The sequence below is a fragment of the Corapipo altera genome, unplaced genomic scaffold (assembly GCF_003945725.1).
Source record: "Corapipo altera isolate COAL_440 unplaced genomic scaffold, ASM394572v1 169, whole genome shotgun sequence".
In the NCBI taxonomy this organism is placed as follows: Eukaryota; Metazoa; Chordata; class Aves; order Passeriformes; family Pipridae; genus Corapipo; species Corapipo altera.
Window position 1 is genome coordinate 1,581,869 of NW_020884946.1, and position 6,598 is coordinate 1,588,466.

At 50.1% G+C, this 6,598-nt stretch overlaps 1 protein-coding gene across 1 annotated transcript in view; it reads right to left on the minus strand.

Moving 5' to 3' along the window:
* The window catches only part of MAPK1IP1L (mitogen-activated protein kinase 1 interacting protein 1 like), a 12,392-nt gene extending 7,229 nt beyond the window's left edge, over positions 1-5,163 (minus strand). The window contains exon 1 of the mRNA XM_027662553.1: positions 5,063-5,163. The gene's annotated coding sequence lies outside the window, so the exon portion shown is untranslated. The remainder of the gene's footprint in view (positions 1-5,062) is intronic.
* Between the last annotated feature and the right edge of the window lie 1,435 nt (positions 5,164-6,598).

Consider the following 6,598-nt stretch of genomic DNA (forward strand, 5'->3'; position numbering starts at 1 on the left):
TAAATAAGCCTTTTAGAAAATACCCATTAATTTAAATAAGCCTTTTAAGAAATACATGTCTACAAAGTTAACACCTGGGTGGAATTCAGTGCCTAACTGCATCAGTCTGAAGGTTTGGTTTAAAACTCCAGCATTAATTTATAACAGCAGCAGCTCCTTCAAGTAAGGAATCTTTGTCTCAGATCAGGGACACTGTTCAGATCAATGACTACTTGTTTAAAATTGAGGAACCAACTGAACTGCATCAGGGAAGTGGTTTCTGCTCCCATTATTAACAGCTCAGATGTTCCAGAGACATCAACCAGAAAAAAAACCTCAATTTCTCCTCAATAAATAGCTCTTAAGTTAAGAATTCATTAGCTTTTGCAATGATCCACACTCAAAAATAATAAGTTGACATGTGCTTTTTAGTGGCACTGGAGTTCAATTTATCTCTATGGGCATAGAAGTTATTTAATAAAACCCACAAAATATAAGAAATCACTCATTAATATAGATACAAGTAAAAAAAAAGCCTTTTAAATATGTGCACACGTAAATGTAGTAGTGATAATAATAAGAATTAAAAATCATGATATCAAAAAGCAACACCAAAACAGGCCAAGAGAATCCTCCTTTCTTTAGGGAGATGGAGAGAAGGGATAAAACCAACTGAAAAACAGATCTACAAGAGATCAAAAAAAGCCCTGAGAAGAAGTTGGAACATTTGCTGCAAAGGGGAGAAGGAAAAGAGGTGACAAACCTAAAGGAGAACTCAGAAGAAAATCCTGTGATCTGTCACAGAAGTGACAGAGAGGAGGAAATTCAAGCCAAGCAGTGGATGAACACAGTTGAAACAGGTCTGATCACCAAATATCAGCTAATATCCCCAATAATACTTGTTAGCAGACAGTTCCCAAATATTTCTGTGCCATGAAAAGGAAGGGAACAATTCTGCTGCACAATTTATGAGGGGGGGGGAAAAAAGGTAGTCAAGCATATCTTATAATGAGATTTAGTGGCTTTTTTACTTTGGCAAGCAGACAAGAGCAACATTTGTTGGCAACATTTGGGATAACTGAGCCCATGCCAAGCATGTCAAGGATCCTCTTGCAGACAGGATGGCCTATTTCAGGGATGTTTTTTAAACAGACATTTAATCTGGGTACTGCCACCTTCATTTCATAGGAAAGAAACTGAAATTACCCCTCAGACACGTTCAGACAACAGATGAACTCATCTGTACTTAAATCTGGAATCCATATTCCGTTCAGGTTGTTCGACACCAAAAGAACTTCAGTCGAAACCTTACAGAAATAACAATTATATTCATAAAACTATTGCCCAAGGCACTCACGTGCTCACAGATTACTCTGTCAGACAGCAGACCTCTGAGTAACTAAATCTGGAAGTCCCCCCTGGTCACAGGTGGGCTCAAGATTTCAGGGAAAACCCCGCTGAGTGGTGCCTTGATGGGATTTTTAGAGTCAGTGAATTAACAAATGGACTCTCATTTTCTCTCTAAGCTTTCCTAGTGCACTGAGATGAGCAGAGAAAAGCCCATTTGTGTAACAGACTTTAAACTCTACCCCAAATGATCCTTTTCCTGGAGACAGGATGAAGGAAGAGCAAGTGGAAGAAGGACAGTTCAGCTGGCAGGGAGCAGAGAGACAGCAGAGCTGGCAGCACTCAAACCCAAGTCCTGCTGCATCCACTGTGCTATTAAGATAAGATTTCCTTTGTTTTCCCAAGGCCAACACCCCTGGAAACATCCCTGGCTTTCCAGAAGCCCAGAGCCTGCCAGCTCCAGGTCCAGCTGGTCAGGGCACCACTTCCCAGCCACCTCTGAGGACACACATGGCCAGAAGCACCAAACAGAAGAGAAGGATGGAGAGAGATCATCCATGTCTGCAAAAAAGGCCTCCAGGAGCTCAATCCCTCTCATCCTTTATCCTGGAGAGCCATGAGAGGGATGAAGGACTTCACTGCACCTGCCCAGAAACCACACACAGCAAAATCTTCAGGCCACAGGCCAAGGCCTCTTGGACACCCAGGAGCTGCTCCCGAAAATTAACAGCAGGGAGGAGAGAGGAGCGAGGCTGCTGGGCTCTGTGCCACAGGCTGGGAAGAGAAAGGCTGGGAAGCACAACTCCAACATGGCACTGGTAGGAGAGTTCCACCAACAGTGCTCACAACCAACTGGTGACCTGCTGAGAGGACTGAAATCCCTGTTTCTGGAAGTATGGTGCCGTGTGTGCTGTGCTAAATCCATCCTACAAACAGCTTTCACAACAAACAGCTTCCACAACAAACCAGAGAGGGTTTTGGAAGCTCCAAACCCTCTCTGATCTCATCCATCCCACCAAAACTGGTAGATCTAGTAGCATTTTTTCCCATGCTCTCGCCTTTCCTGGCTTTTATCCACCACCAGTCCTTAGGGATTCTCATCAGAAAGAGCTGCCCAAAGCACTTTTTCTTCCTTACCCAAAACTAAGCATCAACTGCTTTCCCATTTCTTTGAGTTGTGTGACATTTTTCCAACACTTGATGTGCCAGATTTAGTTCCTGTCTCCAAGATCATCTTTCAAACCCAGGGAAAAAAAAAAAAAAGCTTTCTGGATGCAACAGGCTGTGCTGCATTTCCACTGGGTGGCACAGCTCCCTCGGCAGAGAGGTTCCTTTGTCACTCCAAACATGACTAATTCCTACCAGCATAACCTCATCCACAACAGGATTCCTGCCCACATAAGTGTAACTACCCAACATAGCACCCGGAGAAAATGGAAGAGACACCAAATCTTTGACAGCTTCGAAATGTTTTCTAAAATATGCAAATTTCTGCAGCTTCAGGCGTTAAATATCAACACTTTAGAGCTGGCCTTTATGGGATCATGGAATGGTTTGGGTTGGAAGGGATCTTAGAGATCATCCAGTCCAACCCCCTGCCATGGACTAGACCAAGTTGCTCCAAGCCCCGTCCAACCTGGCCTGGAACACTTCCAGGGATCCAGGGGCAGCCACAGCTTCTCTGGGCAACCTGTGCCAGGGCCTCACCACCCTCACAGCCGGGAATTCCTTCCCAATATCCCATCTCACCCTGCCCTATGGCAGTGGGAAGCCATTCCCCTTGTCCTGTCCCTCCAGGCCCTTGTCCAAAGTCCCTCTCCAGCTCCTTTTATCTCTCTTCAGGTTCTAGAAGGCCACCATTAGCCTGGAGCCTCCTCTTTTCCAGGCTGAACAATCCCAATTCTCCCAGCCTTTCCTCATGGGAGAGGTGCTCCATCCCTCTGATCATCTTGGTGGCCTCCTCTGGCCCTTTCCTCAACTTTAATGCCTCCTCACATGCCACAAATCCTTTTGTCTGCCCTGGGTGTTTATCCAGCAGGAGAACAAAGGCAACTGGCAAACTAAACCAACAGCTACATCACCAGTAGCTCCATGAGGTTTGGTGATATTCCTGCCCCTTCCCATGTCTGTTTTGACTGACAAAAAGGGACAAAAGGCAGACCTTTCGTTTTCAGACTTCCAGGCTAGATTTCAGTAGGAGCAACAACCAAATCATGGCATTTGCTATAAATTATCAACCACCAGAAAAAAAAAAATAAAGTCTTCCAAACAGAGGTCCTGGCAGTTTCCAAGAGCTGTAAGACATAAAGCCATAAGGATCTGTGATCTGTTCCAGCCTTCCAGCCACAACAGGCCACTCAAGTCACAGCCCTGATCACTTCCCTGGTCCCCACAGCACAGCCAGCTGGTCCCACACCCTGCAGACAGGGATCCCTGTGGAGGTGCCTTGTTTGTGTGCCAGCTGGGATACATCAGGGCAGAACAGAAAGTCTCCAGTGCCAAAGGTTCCTCCTGTCCCCACCACCCAGCCCTGTGGATCCTGCACAAGGTGCAGCAGTCCAGCAGCTTGGAATAACTAAAACTGATCTTTCAGAGTTGCCTCTGAGTTTTGTTGAGAGCTACAGAGCTCATTCTCATCCCAGAATCCCAGACTGGTTTGGGCCGGAAAGGACCTTAAAGATCATCCAGTTCCACCCCCTGCCATGGGCAGGGACACCTTCCACTAGCCCAGGTTGCTCCAAGCCCTGTCCAACCTGGCCTTGGACACTCCAGGGATGGGGCAGCCACAGCTTCTCTGGGCAACCTGTGCCAGGCCCTCACCACCCTCACAGGGAAGAATTCCTTGCCAATACCCAATCTAAACCGATTCTCTTCCAGTTTTAGTTAGTAAAAACACCAAAGCCATGTGTCACATCCCAGTTGAAGCCTCACCTCTGACACACAGACCCCACAGAAACCTTTCTGCTCCTCAGCAAAGGGTCCTTCACAGGAAACCTCCCCTTTCCAGGATCCAGTCTCACAACTGGCACCTTTCACATCTCCCTCTGGCACTGTCAAAATGCACTTGGACAAACTCAAGCTCCAAGAAGAACACCCCAAATGCTTTCCAGGACCGCCTGACATTCCCCACGGGTTTTTCCATCAGCCACGATCTCCCGGGCGTCGGGAAGGGCAGCTTCAGGGCGTGTCGGTTTTGCTTCAAAAAAAGACAAAGCAGCCTCCTTTGTTCCGGCATCCCCTGACAGTGAGGCTGAGCAGCCCCGGATCAGCACGGAATTCACCCGGGAACAAGTTCTCCCTCGGAAATTAAACCTGCCAGGCCGGCAGCTCTCAGCAGGCACCGACACCGCACAGTGCCGGCCCGCCCCGGAGCCTTAAGTATACGTGAGAATTTGATAAAATCAACCACCTACGAAACCCTGACTTTCCTGAGCCCTCCCTTAGGGAGGAACCTCTCAGTTAAAACCACTCGTACGCAGTTTACGCTTATTTATAAATCACGACCAGGCGGCACAAATAAAAGCTGACGAAATATCCCACCCAGCCAAGCCAGCGCCGTCACCAGCGCCGCAACCAACCCCCCGGTGCTCCGCAGGGCCCGGCACCGCCCGCCTCCCGCATCCCCGGCGGCACCTCCAGGGGGGAGGGTGCGAGGCGGGGCCGCCCCCGTCCGCCTCTCCGCGCCGCCTCCCGCGGGCGCGGGGCCCGTGTGCGCGGCGGGGCGGTCCCGTGGTACCTGTTTTGGGGGAGCCGGCCCAGGCCCGGAGCGACGCGGCGGCCGCAGCTCCACCGCCACCGCGACGGCGCCGGAACCGGAACTGCGTCACGGGGGACACGCCCACACCGGGGGCACCGGCGGCGCGCGTTCGGACACGCCCCCTCCGCGCCGCAAGCCCCGCCCACCCTCAGCGTGGCCACGCCCACTCCTCATTCCGTCCGTTCGTCCCTGCGTTGTTGGCCACGCCCACCGCCCGTTGACCACGCCCCATCCTCTCATAAATCGCGTCTACATCTGGACACGCCCCCTTTCCATAACATCTATTCCACAGGCCGCGCCCATCGCTTTTTGACCACGCCCCCGGACAAGTTCTGCCTCTGACCACGCCCCCTCTCTCCTCAAGCCCCGCCCCCTCCCTCTTGGCCGCGCCTCCTTCGCCCCTGAGGGGGTCACGTAACAACGCGCGAGAGCGCGCGGGAGGGGGGGGTGTCACGTGACTCCTCCCCTGAGGGGTGGGCGCGGCCCCTGAGGGTTTTCCCCCCCCCCGGACTTGTCCTTGAGGCTCCGGTTTCACCCCTTTAGTTTTAATAAAAAAATAATAAAGTAGTAACTTCTGGTTTTTTGTCCCCTGCCCACCCATGAATCAAAATCCGTACAGTTCAAGAACAAAACCAGTCACAGAAACCAATAATAAACCCCCAAAAAGACCCAAGAAAGCAAAGCACTTGCGGTTCTGTCCGTTCAGCGCCTTAGGGGGGCAAAAAAATAAAAAGTCAAGAAACTCAAGAAATTCAAATCTTCTTCTTATGTACGAGCTAAATGGCCACGAATGGTTCCAGTAAAAGCACGTTGGATGTTGATTTCTCCAGACCTGTGGCTGACAAGCACCAGTGCAAACACTTCAGCAGACTCTTTTCATGTTTAACAGTGCAATTAATAATCACATAAACTGCTATTTCTCATGGATCTATATTACTGCTGAAAATCTGATCCTGATTTTATTTCTTCCTGCCCAGTAGGAACATCTGAAGACCATCGTGAAAGTCTCAACATTCCCACCATGTCCCTGAGAGCCTTTTCCAAACATCCCTGGGGCTGTGACCACTGCCCTGGGTTTTCCCTCAGCTTGCACAAGATCCCACCAAATTTCCATTTAAAGTTATCCCAAATCGTCCCATTTTCACATTTCAGACTAAAGCCATGCCTGAAGTCCGGGCGGGTTTTCCCCCAGCGCCCTCTCCCTGTGTGCCTCTGTGTTCCCCAGCCCCTGTGGCAGGGCCCAAATACACCGCGTTGTTCCCTGCCCTGCCCTTCCCAGCTATGGCACTAATCCCGAGCCATTCCATGCCCGGATAATTCCGTTAAACTCAGCAGAAACGCGGGCACGGGCGATGCCCAGCACATGCCGATGGTGGTGTCCCGGGCTCTGGCGCCCTTCCCTTGGGAGTGACATATATTTGTGCATCTCAAGGTCATTATTCGGCCTTTTCTGAAGTAACAGGAAAAAATCATCAGCAGGAGAAGGATCCAGGTGCTCGCAGCTCAAAAAGCCAA